The sequence below is a fragment of the Stegostoma tigrinum genome, chromosome 15, assembly GCF_030684315.1.
Source record: "Stegostoma tigrinum isolate sSteTig4 chromosome 15, sSteTig4.hap1, whole genome shotgun sequence".
Taxonomy (NCBI): Eukaryota; Metazoa; Chordata; class Chondrichthyes; order Orectolobiformes; family Stegostomatidae; genus Stegostoma; species Stegostoma tigrinum.
The window spans coordinates 49903072-49918152 of NC_081368.1; the positions used below are offsets into that span (position 1 = coordinate 49903072).

At 43.7% G+C, this 15081-nt stretch overlaps 1 protein-coding gene across 3 annotated transcripts in view; it reads right to left on the minus strand.

Moving 5' to 3' along the window:
* Positions 1–6117: 6117 nt before the first annotated feature.
* The window catches only part of cstf2 (cleavage stimulation factor, 3' pre-RNA, subunit 2), a 68924-nt gene continuing 59960 nt past the window's right edge, over positions 6118–15081 (minus strand). For all 3 annotated transcript variants that reach the window (XM_048544516.2, XM_048544517.2, XM_048544515.2), the window contains one exon: positions 6118–6865. The gene's annotated coding sequence lies outside the window, so the exon portion shown is untranslated. The remainder of the gene's footprint in view (positions 6866–15081) is intronic.

The following is a 15081-nucleotide window of genomic DNA, read 5'->3' on the forward strand; positions in this document are numbered from 1 at the left end:
TTTCTCCCCCCAGACCAAGAACTCCCCACCTATGTCCGGGACACCTCCACCTCCTCCAAGATTTCTAAATCCCTGGGCCCCGACACCTCACCTTCACTATGGACATCCAATTCCTGTATACTTGCATTCCCCTCACAGATAGCCTAAAAGCCCTCCACTTCTTCGTCTTCTGCAGATGCAACCAGACCCCTCCACTGACAGCTTCATCCACTTAACTGAACTCGTCCTCACTCTTAACAACTTCTCCTTTAACTCCTCCCACTTCTTACTGACAAAGGGGGTGGTCATGGGTACCGGCATGGGCCCAAACTTTGCCTGCCTCTTTGTAGGGTACGTGGAACAGTCCCTCTTCCACTGGCCCCCACCTCTTCTTCCACTACATTGATGACTGTTTCAGCACTGCCTCATGCTCCCATGAGGAGCTTGAAGAATTCATGAAATTTACTAACACCTTTCACCCCAACCTCAAATTCACCTGGACCATCTCCGATATCTCCCTCTTCTTCCTGGACCTCTCTGTCTCCATCCCTGGTGGCTGAGTCGAAACCAACATCTATTTCAAGCCCACCAACTCCCACAGCTACCTAGGCTACACCTTCTCCCACGTATCTTCCAGCAAGAATGTGATCCCCTACTCCCAATTCCTCCACCTCCATCGCGTCTGCTCCCAAGATGGGGGCATTCCACTCCTGAAAATCCCAGATGTCCTCCTATTTCAAGGACCTCAACAGCCCCCTCTGGTGATCGAAAATGCCCTCAACCACATCTCCTGCATTTCCTGCACCTTAAATCTCTCTTCCCCAACAAAAATAAAGGCAGAATCCCCCTTGTCCTCATTTATCACCCCACAACCTCTGTATCTAACGTTTCATTCTCCACCACCTACAATCCGACCCCACAGCCAAAGATATATTTCCCTCCCCAGCCCTAGCTGCCTTCTGTAGGAACCGCTCTCTCTACGACTCACTCATCTGCTCCACATTCCCACTAACCCTACCACTCCCGGCACCTTTCCCTGCAACTGCAGGAAGTGCTACACCTGCCCCTATACCTCCCACCTCATCTCCATCTAAGGCACCAAACAAACCTTCCACACTAGACAGAGGTTCACCTGCACATCCATTAACGTGGTCTACTCTACATCGGCGAGATAAGTGAAGGCTTGGAGACCGTTTTGAACAGCACCTGCGCTCAGTTCGAAACAAACGACATTTTCTGGTCACAAGCCATTTAAACTCCCCCTCCCACTTCCACTCCCTGGGTGACATGACCACCCTGGGCCTCCTTCAGTGTCACAATGACATCACCTGCAAACTGGAGGAGCAGCTCCTTATAGTCTGCCTCAGGAACCTACAGCCCAATGGCCTAAATGTAAATTTTACCAGTTTCAAAATCTCCACACCCCAACCCACGACCAACCCTCCCTCTCATCCCTGCCTTTTTGATCTGTCAAAACCACCCATCTTCTCTCCCGCCTATCTGACCCTTCCACTTCATTGATCAATCATCACCACTCCCTACCTGCACTCACCGATCACCATCCCACCTACCTTCCCCAGCCCCCCTTTCCCAGCCCCACCCCTCTCTCTTTATTTCAGAGCTCCCTTCCCCCTCCTCCATTTCTGAAGAAGGGTCCCAAACCAAAACATCAACTTCCCAGCTCCTCTGATGCTGCCTGGCCTGCTGTGTTCCTCTAGTTCCACACTGTGGTATCTCTTGTTGTAAATGATATCCTTGTTGCCTATGGCCATATCACAGGGCACCATCGACACGCAACAGCCACGCACATCCCCGGCCCATGGACATTTGTATCTGGCATCTGTCAACCTCTCACAGTCATCTTGCGATTTCTCTGAAGCACTAGCACTGGCGAATAATATTAAAGCGTTGCAGTGGAGGCATATTGGGCACGGGCATTCAGCTCACAGCCTGGACCAGGCTGTAACTCTGGAGTATGAAATGTGAGGCTGGATGAACACAGCAGGCCCAGCAGCATCTCAGGAGCACAAAAGCTGACGTTTCGGGCCTAGACCCTTCATCAGAGAGGGGGATGGGGTGAGGGTTCTGGAATAAATAGGGAGAGAGGGGGAGGCGGACCGAAGATGGAGAGAAAAGAAGATAGGTGGAGAGGAGAGTATAGGTGGGGAGGTAGGGAGGGGATAGGTCAGTCCAGGGAAGACGGACAGGTCAAGGAGGCAGGATGAGGCTAGTAGGTAGGAGATGGAGGTGCGGCTTGGGGTGGGAGGAAGGGATGGGTGAGAGGAAGAACCGGTTAGGGAGGCAGGGACAGGTTGGACTGGTTTTGGGATGCAGTGGGGGGAGGGGACGAACTGGGTTGGTTTTGGGATGCAGTGGGGGAAGGGGAAATTTTGAAGCTGGTGAAGTCCACATTGATATGATTGGGCTGCAGGGTTCCCAAGCGGAATATGAGTTGCTGTTCCTGCAACCTTCGGGTGGCATCATTGTAACACTGCAGGAGGCCCATGATGGACATGCCCCAAGCCGCACCTCCATCTCCGACCTACTAACCTCATCCCGCCTCCTTGACCTGTCCGTCTTCCCTGGACTGACCTATCCCCTCCCTACCTCCCCACCTATACTCTCCTCTCCACCTATCTTCTTTTCTCTCCATCTTCGGTCCGCCTCCCCCTCTCTCCCTATTTATTCCAGAACCCTCACCCCATCCCCCTCTCTGATGAAGGGTCTAGGCCCGAAACGTCAGCTTTTGTGCTCCTGAGATGCTGCTTGGCCTGCTGTGTTCATCCAGCCTCACATTTCATTATCTTGTATTCTCCAGCATCTGCAGTTCCCATTATCTCTGTAACTCTGGAGTTCTTGCATTGTACCTGAGGGCTTATGAGTCCACAGAAACTGACAAGGGAGTAGCTGGAAGAATAGGTGAGGAATTGAGGCTGTTGGCATGGTACTGAGCCTCGGCAGGGTAATCTCCAGCAATAGGGCCTTCACTCTGGGGAAGGGCAGAGCACAATTATGAAAGAGGGCAGCAGGATGTCCAATAGGCACTGTGTTCGGGGGAGGCGGGGACTGGATGTCTATGATGGGGCATGGCTGGCAAGAATGTAATGCTGAGCAGTGTAAAATTGTCTATGGTCAGGAGCAGACTGGGTTTGGTAGTAGAGTTGGTGCAGTGGAAGCAGTATAAGCATACCAGGCATGGTCACTTTATATGCTAGGAACTGGGAATGCATAGGCATGTATCAATGGGTTGGATGGGGACGCAGGAAGCCTGTGGGGTTTACAGAATGGTATATTAGGAGGGAATGTGGCTGTATGGGGATTTTGGAATGATCAGGCTGCAGCTGGAAGCTACGGAAGCAGGAGTGCTCAATGTTGGCTTCTGTTGCGCTGGAAATCTGAAGAGTGAGGAGCCTCCTCAGGTATTGAAACCCATTGGCTTGCCAAAGCTTGGCTTCAAGTTAGAGACAGCAAGCAGATTAGATGTGAAGGTGGAGGGCCTGGCTATCTCTGCTGCATCCTCATGGAAAGTGCAGAATGGCCTGCCAAGTTCACAATCTGTCCTTGATCAAGCAGGGCTGCTTTGGAATGTATTCATTCACAGGCCATCATTTATTGCCCATTGCAGACGGCAGTTGAGAGGCAACATACCACTGTGGGTCTGTGCTCATATGTCGGCCAGACCATGTAAAGATGGTAGATTTCTTCCCTAAGGGGCATTAGTGAATCAGAAATGGTAGGAACTGCTGGAGTCTGAGATAACAAGGTGTAGAGCTGGATAAAGTGGTTTGCGACTGGGAGGTATTGTTTGACACGAACCGAGCATAGATGCTTCAACGTTGGGGAAAACCAAGTGGACGTTTGTAGGCCACCTACACTTGGTTTGTGACAAATGACAACACATCCCAGTTGTGAGCCACTTCAACTGCCCCTCCCACTTCTTAGACAACATGTCCATCCTGCAGTGCTATAACGATGCCACTCGAAGGCTGCAGGAACAGCAAGTCATATTCCATTTAGGAAGCCTGCAGCCCAATAGTATCAATGTGGACTTCACAAGCTTCAAAATCTCCCCTCCCCCCCCGCCCACTGCATCCCAAAACCAGCCCAGCTCGTCCACGCCTCCTTGGCCTGTCCATCTTTTCTCCAACCTATCCGCCTCTCCCACCTCACTGACCAACCTTCACCCCTATTTCCTACCTACTAGCCTCATTCCCACCTCCTTGACCTGTCCATCTTCCCTCCCACCTACCCGCTAGTCCCTCCTCACCGACCAACCCGCATCCTAACTCCCCACCTAAAGTCACCTTTACAGGCATCATCCCCACCTGCTTGACCTGTCTGTCTTCTCTCCGTCTATCTGCTCCTTTATCCACCATGCATCATCACCTCCCTCTCTCTTTGTATTTATTTGAGTCCCTTTCCCGTCCCCCATTTCTGAAGGGTCCAGAACTAAAACATCAGCTTTCCTGCTCCTCTGATGCTGGCTGGCCTGCTGTATTCATCTAGCTCTACACCCTTTTATTAGTGAACCAGATGGGTTTTTCTGAAAATCAACAATGTTTCATGATCATCCTTAGATACTTAATTCCAGATTTTTATCCAATTCACTAACTGCCCTGGCGAGATTCAAATCCAAGTTCCCAGAAGATGAACTAAGTCTCTGGGTTTTCACTCCAGCAATAATACCACTTGGCTATTGCCTTCACAGTGCCTGTTCACTATACAGCAGCCTTCTAAAACTGGTGCAGTTAACAAAGGATGTCACCGTTTCAGCAGATTACCACTCAGGGACGAATTGTTCTGGGAACAGCATAGTGTGATGGGGAAGGAATTGAACTTTAGGGGCATCATGGGATGAGGTAGGCAATTAATGGAATGAGTTTGATAAGATAGGCCGAGAAAACATGCTTGGTCTTGCCTTGAAAAGCCCTCCAAAATACCGTGATGCAACTCAGACTTCACTAAAGAAAAGTAAAATTTAACTCATTTCCTTTCAGATATGATGTTTAATCAAAGTCGTAACTGCCTATACAATGGCCATAGAGCAGCCCTTGGTCAATATTATCAATAGAGATTATTTGACCATTCATTCTTCTACTCATTTGGTGTTTGCTGTTTATATAATGGCTGTTGTATTTGCTTAAATTACACCAATGATCACACCTCAATGTGGGTGACATGATGGCTCAGTGGTTACCGCTGCTGCCTCACAGCTCCAGGGACCATGGTTCAATTCCACCCTTGGGCGACTGTCTGTGTGGAGTCTGCACATTTTTCCTGTATCTGTGCGGGTTGCCTCCCACAGTCCAAAGACGTGCAGCATAGGTGGATTAGCAATGCTAAATTTTTCCATAGTGCCCAGGGATGCGTGGATTAGACATGGGGAAAATGCAGTTAGGGGAAAGGGCATGTGCCCTTTCTGCATGCATCCCTGATTTCTTGTTTAATGCTTTCCTTTATATCTCCACTACTAGTTGTGGGACATATATACAACACAACAATGTTTTCTCCCTCTTGGTGTTTCTTGTCTGCACCTATATAGATTACACATTTTGGTTTTTCGAGGTCATCTTGGCACTCTTAAGATTCAGGTCAAGTTTCTTTGATATAAACAAGTCTTTCAATCTGACAAAACTGGTTTCTGTTGTATTACATCCTACAGCAGATATGCAATGTACATTTAAAGAGCATGCTCAAAACGTCATGTTATGGCATGCAACTGAATGACACAAATGTGTCAGTTTCCACCTTACTTTGCCCTCTTGCAGTATTACACACTTAGGGAACTTTGCTCCAGTACATCTTGAGCCAAGATAGACAAGTGCCTGTCATTGTCATGTATATATGTAGACACCAAGTTCATTCAAAGTTCATTAACTTTTTAGTATTAGGTGTCTCACATCTTACATTTGCATTATGAGAGCTAAAACAAGAATCACATCGTGATAGTTGAAGATCATCAGCTATCACGTCAGTCTTGGCTTCCTCAATTTTTCTTCACATCTTAAATCGCTTTCGCATTCAGCCTTCCAAATCCCATTCAAGGCATAAACATTGAACTGATGAAAAAGAAACCTTCAATTCTGTAAGTTTACTCTGCATGCCATTAGATAAGAATAATAAGCCTGAGCACTGAGGTGAGTTTTGATTCATTTTTATGTAAAAATTGCTGCAGAAATATCACTTTTCTCCAGCATACTTAACAATAAATGAGAACTAAACTGGCCTTTACTGCCAAGATACATTAGGGACAATCCAATGATGTGGCTAGAACTTGTTATTAAAAAAGTGGGATGGGTAGAGATAGAGAGAGCACGATTTATAAATCAACAATGCAGCTGTAAAAATCTCAGCACTAACATGCAGTGGAACCATATGGTAAAAGAGTACATCTTTACCAAAGGGAGTTGGAGTTTGCAAGGAAATGGACCTTGAGGCAGGGAGGAAACCGTCAGGACCACTTGAACGTGCACCACATTTCAAATTAAACCTGGTCTGAACGATGAGTTTCCCTTAGTCTAACACCTGGTCTCCTGACCATTTCAAAATTTAACATCTTGAAGCAGTCAGTAATTATTCTGTAGTTTCAAACAGAAAACAATTTCAATCCCTACAGTAGCAACAAAAACTGCAAATCCCATAAATCTGGTCTCTTTATAGCCCCGCCCGTCAAAATTTCTTGCTGTATTTTTAACAAAGAAAACCAATTCAGGTAACAATGTTTCCACATTGTGATGACAGTCCTTTGGCTTTTTTCTCTCCTTCACTAAGTTAAAACAAATAAAGATGATGATGCAGAACACCCTCGTGGTATGCCACCACAATATTAGGTAACTGAGAAGATTGAGAATTCCTCCAGATGCAGGCAGCCCATAAAGTACCCATTCTGAAAGAGAGAGAGAGAGAAAGACATTCAAATTCTTATTAGCAACAGTGGAAAGACAGGTAGCAAATGTGTCCCCATCATATTAGACAGCAGACATGCAAAATTTATTTTCTGTTTTAACATTTACTCTACTCCTAGTTTTGACTTTCTGGAGTAAATATTTCCAGAGTTTTATTCCCAAAATAGGGCTGAACATTATGAGTGCCTTGTGTTACTCGGAAATATCTAGTCTCATGTGTCAAACATCCACAGGACAAACAAATCTTGATGAACTTTTTTTTAAAAAATGTATTTGAAATCATTGAAGACTTGCCAATCAAACGTAAGAACACTGCTATACACCATCAATAGGAAACAGCAACTTGTACACACTTGAGCAAAGTTTATAAACCAAATGCATAAAACTAATGAGCACTGTTTTCACCCACCAAATCACCTTTTTTTTTAAACTAAGCTACACATACAGAGTGAATAGGAATATTTAACACATATTTGGAAAAATAATTAAAAGGCTAACAATTTAATGTTTACAAGACATTTGCCTTGTGGGGTTCTCCATTTCTGTCTGGGTTTGAGGAACTGGTATCCCACAGCTCCTAGTTCTGGATATTCTTTGCTTATGTGGGCAAATTTTGAAGGGCATTTTGGGCATTTACATTTTATTCTATTTTGTGGATTTTTAGACTTAACTTGCATCAAGTATGTGAATCCACAGGAACGCGTGGAGCAAAAAAAAAGTCACTTTAAAACATAAGTCTGGTGAATAAGAACAACTGGTGGGCAAAAGAGAGTGTCAACATGTGGGAGGACAGGTAGAGTGAGGAGGATGGCAGTGGACAGGAAACTGGAAAAATGGGTACAGAGAGATATGTGATCTTGGAATGGTTCTTGGGTTGGTGAAGGTGTATAGATGGGCATGAACAGACGGAGGTGGGGGGGTGGTGGAGAGGGATAGGGCAGAGAGACAGGGGGAGAAGATGCACAGACAGGGTGGCCATAGAGAAGGATATGACACTAAGTAAAAGGGGACACAGGAAGGGATGGAGCTGCAGGGAATGGTAACACATCAAGCGCTTCCGCAGAAGGGACAAAAGTGTGGTAGGAGGGGGAGGCTTGGAGGAAATGGGTTATGACTGCTTTGTGTCTAAATTTCAGAAGTAAACATAATCAGATTACAATCCTTACCATACTCATCGCTGTTGACTCCTCCCAGGGATAAGACTGGTATCAGTGGTTTTTTTGCTTCAGCAAGTAAAGCTCCTAATTAGAGGTTCATTCTCCTTAACCAGGGTACACAATTCTTCGCTGCTTCTTCCTCCGACCACACCACTGTATTTTACATTTCACCATAATCTCTCCATGGTTTTATCTGTCCCTCCACTGTTTGGTTCCCTTTGCCTCTGTTAAGGGGATTTAAGTGGTGCCATGGCTGCCAGCTTTGTAGGATTTTCTTTTGCTGTGTAATTATTTCAATACATTGAATACAGGCATGGGAGTGCGGATTTAATTCAGACAGTTCCAGCTGCTGCTAAGTTACCCAAGAAAAGTTAAATCGAGAGCCTAGTGTAACTTCTGGACAACTCAAAAACTGACACACCAACTTATTACACATAGCCCTTGCTACATTTCCCCCAGTCCCCTTATACCCAACCGTGCACAGGCTCTCTTAGCTGCAACTTTCTCAATTAGTGCTCCGGCATCCTAACCCTAATCCTGCACTCAACTTACATCTACCTTTCCACAGAAGGCATCAATGTGGCACTCTGCGCTGTTGGGCATTTAAATCACAGAATATTGTGAAAAAGTGGGTGTGGTCTGACTTCCCCTGACTATCAGGCATCAGAAGGGACCTGAAATATTTAAGGCAGGCTCTGCAGTTCTAAAGGAGCCATGATCAGAATCTACTGCCAGAAATGCAGAGCTCCGCTTTAACTGCAATCGCCATTTCTTGTTAAATCCCACCCAATGTTTTTCTTTCATAGCATGTTATGCAGAATCCGCAGCTCTGAATGAAATGAAATAGATATAAAAACAGAAAAAATAAATTGGCAAAACTATACTTTTTTAGTGGCAGGTGAACAATGCTCTTACAGTCTGTAAATCCTCTGGATATAGTTTGGGTGATGTCAATTGGCCTTGAGGAGGAGCATAGTGGCAATAGAGCTCCTGTCTCAACTCTGTGACACATCATGGAAGTCAACTGCACACACAAGCAGTATATTCTCAGCTTAACCTGTTTGTTGACACTAGGTTTGGCCCCAATGGAACTCAATCAGTTCCTGACCTCATGACAGGCCAGATTCAAACATGGACAAAAGTGCCGAATTCCAGACATGAGGTAAGAGTGACAGCCCTTGACATCAAGGTCAGATTTGATTTAATGTAGCAGCAAGAAGCTCTAGTAAAACTGGCATCAATGGAAATCAGGAGAAAACTTTCCACTGATTGGAATCAAATACATAGGAAGGTCTCTGGGTTGGAGGTCAACTATATCAGCTCCAGCACATCTCTGCAAGAATTTTTCAAGGTTGTGTCCTAGGCCCAACCATCTTCATCTGCTTCAATCACCATCCCTCCAACACCAAGTCAGAAGTGGCAATTTTTGTTGACTGTACAACGTTCAACACCATTCAAGATTCCTCTGTTGCTGGAACAATCTATGTCCAAATGCAGGAGGGCCTGGACAGTATTGGGGTTTGGGCTGAGATGTGTTAAGTAACATAAGCATCATACAACTGCTGAGAAATATCTGTATTGGGTAAGAGATGGACAAGCTATAAAACACTGTGGATACAACAGCATGTCAAATGCTAGGAGTCCTGCAGCAAGTAATTCACCTGTCCAACATCTACAAGGCACAAATCAGGAGTATGATGGAATACTCTTCATATGCCTCGTCGAATGCAGCTCCAAAAATGCTCGAGAAGCTTGACACCATCCTGGACAAATTAGCCCACTTGTTTCCCCTCCCTTCGACAAATACACACTGCCTCCAACACCAACATTCAGTAGCAGTGTGTACAAGATGCACTGTAGAAACTGATCAAGGATTTTAAGTTTTTAGACAACACCTTCCAAACCCACAACTGTTACCACCTAGAAGGACAAAGGCATAACATACATGGGAACACAATGCCCGCAAGTTCCCCTCAGAGCTGCACACCATCTCGACTTGGAAATGCATCACCATTCCTGCAGTGTTACTGGGTGAAAATCCTGAACACCCTTTCTTATGGCATTGTACGACTGCAAACGGATTGAAGAAGTTCAAGAAGGCAGCTCACTACCACCTTCTCAAGGGCAACTTGGGATGGGCAATAAATACTGGCGCCATCAGAAACATCCACATCCCAATGAGTAAAACAAAAAAGTCAATTAACATTTGGAGAAAGAAAAACGTTAATGGTATTGGTGTGGTGGATTATTTTATGAAATAGTGTCAGAAGCCTTGAGGTGCAAGTCAACAATTGTTTGTCGAGCAAACATTGGGAGACTCTACTCCAGAAAACATTCTGAGGTAGCATTCTAACTCGGACAGGATTCCTTAGATATTTATACATGGCAAGTCATGCTGACAGTGTATTACTCAAATTCTGAAAATGTCAGACAAATACTTTGAATTTCAGACATTCCAAAAAAAGTAAGGCACCTGTTCCTTGGATGTCACCATTCAGTATCTCCTCTCCGAATCCGTGCGTAAACTCAATTGCTTGGTCTTTCTTGGCGTCGCATGGAGACAACCTCACATTTCATTTCCACATAATGCTTCAGGATTATTGCTAGTTCAGTCATGCTGCATTTTCACAGAAATTCTGTCCATCTGCCGCATTAGTATCCAAGTGTGTTTATGGGGTTTAACTAACATTTAACATAAATGAAAATGAACCTTTACTAACATATACGATTACTGCTTATGAAGTTAACTAAATCTCTCTACCTCAATTTAGCCTGAGGTGGGACTTCATGTAGATTTACATGTTAATTCATGTCATTAGCAAATCTCCCCCTAACAATTTGGATATATAATCATTTCATGCTTCTAGCATCCATTGTGTTTTGTTCCTGCTGTATTACTTGATCTTAACTGGGGGTGTTCTTGCAGTTATGGTTGGTTTCAATGTTGTCAAGCTGATAGTTTATAAACACTACTTCTAAATTTTGGAACAATTTGTTATGGCTAACTGAGTTCGGAACTCTATAATTAAACAAGCATTAGCATTGCCAAGGTTAATTGGTGGAATGGTGGCTCAGCAGTTAGCATTGTTGCCTCAAAGCACCAGGGATCCAGGTTCGATACACAGTCACCCAAGCTTGGAAGAGTTTGCATGTTCTTCCAGTGTCTGTGTTGGTTTCCACCAGATGCTCCAGATTCCTCCCACAGCCTGAAGACGTGCAGGTTAGGTAGACTGGCCATGCTAAATTGTCCGGGGATGTGCAGGCTAGGTGGGTTGGCCATGGTAAACTGTGGGGTTATGGGGATAGGTTGGGGGTCTGGGCCTGGGTCTGAGTGACAAGACCTTTGGAGGGTCAGTATGGACTCAATGGGTTGAATAGCCTCATACTACATATGGATTCTATTATTCTAAGGTCGGAATGCTATCCATACACCTATCCATCGCGCAGGTCACCTTTTGTTTTAGAAACAGAAGTTTGAAGAAGAAAATTCCATTAAACCAAATGCAGAATTCCAAGCTTCCTTGCTGTCAATGAAATATTTGACTAAGGCAACAGGAAGTAAATCTGAATAAAAACCCAAAACAATGTATACCTTTGTATAATGTAATCTGTAAACTGAGCCAACCTACCTACTCATTTGTTGTGCATGTACTTGAGTACTTTAAGTGCGCAATTTGTTTATTACATGACCAAAGAAGTATTTGAAGTTCTTTCTTTACATGCCTTTTACGAGCTGGGCTATATAAATATCTTAAATCTGTGCCAAGGATCTGTGTATATCATGTCATTTATTAATCCATTCTCAGTCCCTTATCTGAAGAACCTCGCTGGGAAAATAAAATGCCGTATGATTTTAGCAAGGAAGTAAAATGGAATTATTAATAGAAAGGCATTTAGTATTGTTCAGCCATACACGCATCCTCTAAATCTTCTAATCTTATGCCAATTTGCAAATGGCTCAAGTAATAATTTAGTGATTAGTACCTTGAAGGTTCTGCTTACTTTGATGCCCAGTTCCTCAGACTGGCGACACATGACCTCTTTCCAGTTTCATCTATGTCATTGGTCCCTACATGGACCATAATAACAGGATTCTCCCTCTCCAAATGGAACTTCTTCTCCAGCCCAGAGCAGATATCCTACAGTCTGGCACCAGGGAGGCAACACAGTTGTCTGGACTCACGCACTTAGTTGCAGAGAACAGTATTCAATCCCCATGACTTGGCTGTCTTTTACTGGTAGAACAGAGGCTACAGGCCTCTCTTCCCAAACTGCCTTATGGTAACAGTGACTGAAGTATGTTGTTCTTAACTGATTAACCACTGAATACAGCAGCTAAATGGTACCTCAAACTCGGAATTCCACTTTTCATTTTTTCTGAATTCCTGTATATGATTTTAATCTAAATAATTATTGCTGGTCTTGATTCTACCTGAGTCAGAGAAGATATTTTAATCTGTTTGCAGAATCGTGTCGCTTCTTATTCGGCGCACTGTGCTAAATTTGATGTTTTAAAACAATCATGTTTTCAGACTGTCTTTATTAACAGGTAAAATATAATAGTGGAAATGGTATGCAATATTTGGAAATCTCCTCGACAACAGCCTTTGTGCCTTGGTTACCAGAGATGAGGGACCCAAGTTGAGACTTACTGGGAACAAGAGCAGATGGACTAACTGTGGACAGACTCGAAGCATTTTCTGGCCAAATGGATAGAGCAAGAGCTCTCAGAGATAATAGGCTTCAGCTATTATGGTCACCAGACAGAGGAGGCTGCAGGTTCTCTGAAAGCCATAAGGCAGCCATTGTGAGGGACAAAGTTGGAAAGACATCTAGTTTCACAGATGTACAGCACAGAAACAGACCCTTCAGTCCAACTTGTTCATATCTCTTTATGTAAGGACTTTGGAACTTTAGATTTTGACAAATTCAGGAGCAGAAATCACCACAGTTGATATTACCCTTGGTAGTTAGCTTGGAAAGGCTCTTAAAAAGGGGGAAAGTGTCTTTTGGCATCATTAGACATTACAGTTCAGTAAAATGGAGAGATGTGAGCCTATTGAGAGCTGAGAGTGGATGCAGATATTTCCTATAAAGATTGTGATCCTGTGATATTATTGGTCACGTTAACTTTTCCATAGTTTACTGTATTACTTGTTTTGTTAGATAATGCATAATAGATGTATCTTAGATGCTTTGTTCGAGTAGAAGTTTTAAAATTTGTGTAATTTCTTTAAACTGGTCACCGAGAATTCAAATTTCTTGTTTAAAGTTGTCAATCTTTATGGGGATCTAAATACCACACAGATCCCCTGGAGGTGGTGTCATGCTGGGCCTCAGGCCTGATAACAGCAAAATACTGTTCAACCACAGTGGGACAGAAAGTCTGCACAATGGATATCATTAGTGTGCAACTAGAACCAGAGGTGACGCCCACATTGGCTCTCAATTCTCTACTCAATGCTCTAGCGGGTGCTCCAGTTGCCACACTAACCAAAGTAGTAACCAGGCCACTGAGCAAGTTTGCACCCAGACAAAAGTGTCCCCTTCTTTTAGCATTGCATGCAGAATCCTCTTAACAATGCTGCAGAGACAATTAGTCTGAACAATCAGGGAAACTCACATTGTAAAAGTTATGACCATCGTTGCATCACGTAACTTTTGTTTGAATAATATACAGTTAGCAGTGACATTATAGGTGCTGTGGCTGCATGGGTAGTAATTGCATTCTGCAGTTTCAGTAGCAGCAAATGCAGCCATTCAATAAGGCACGCTGGAAGGTTTGGGAGTGGCCAGTTTATTGTTAGTTTTGAAACACGGTAAATTTAAAAATCAATTATTCACACAAATACCAAGCAGATAGAAAGGAGTTTGTGTGACTTATATTTGAGGTTTTCTCCTAGATTTGTTGAAAAGTATCCCTTTCTCCTAGATAAAGGACTTTTTTCTTTCCAGTTGAATTTCTGGGTAGGAATGTGATGCAGTGCCTTATGAGGTAGAAAGACCGGGAGTGGTTTCTAAACCTCTCAATCCCCTGGACTACAATCCAGCCGTTCCATCATGAACAGAGAGTGTAATCTTCAGTTACAGGGTGTGATGCATTTCAGTTTTTGCCAGTAGATTGATAAAGTTTCAAAACTGAAACTGGGTGTGACCCTGTGAATATCTAATCTGACTCACACTGCCACAAAGTGTCAACTTCCTCGAATGACACAGCAAGGAACAGTCCCTCAGTAAATGCTGTATTCCCTTTATTGAATAGGTTTTTTTGAAATTTACTTTTTAAGATAATTTCTCATCCAACCCTGAAACAATTTAAGCCAACTTCTTCTGGGTATGGATGAAATCGAACAAGAGCCACATCCTAAAAATGAACACAATTATCAACTTGTATTTCAACCACTTAACTGTCCAGCCAAAATGGTATCAGTTTATGGACCACGAAAGAACTAATGACAACTTTGAATAGCCATGTTCTCCAGCAGATCATGTTCACTAGAACAACATGAGCAAGTCACAAAAAGCTTCACAGTCATATCGATACGGCTCCTCTCCCAACCTATAACATAACACTAATCTGTATACACCATATTATTAATGCACATCTAGGAGATCTATCTGTAATCTATGAGGTCAGACACAATTTTCACTTTTCTTCCAATTACAACAACATAACCAACCAAACACATGCAACAAAAATGAAGCACCTGCATGAGGCAGAACTCAAAATGTGTACGTCATCCCACAGGTAGCTTTTGTAGCTCATGCCACATTATAATGGGAAATATTCTTTGGAGTCGCAAACGCTCAGAAATTACTCTGTTTCTCTACTAATTTCTGGTTTATGTAGCGTCACTGCATCTCATTTGTCTGGCTTCAGTTTTTTGATAGCTAATTGCACACTGGTGATGTCAACGTATCAATACTCACCAGGATGTGGCTAGTGCTCCCTCTATTAATGGCCAGATATTTCAAACATAGTCAGTAAACAAAGTCAGTACCAGTTGGACAGATGGTCTACTGTAATGGGATATAAGGAG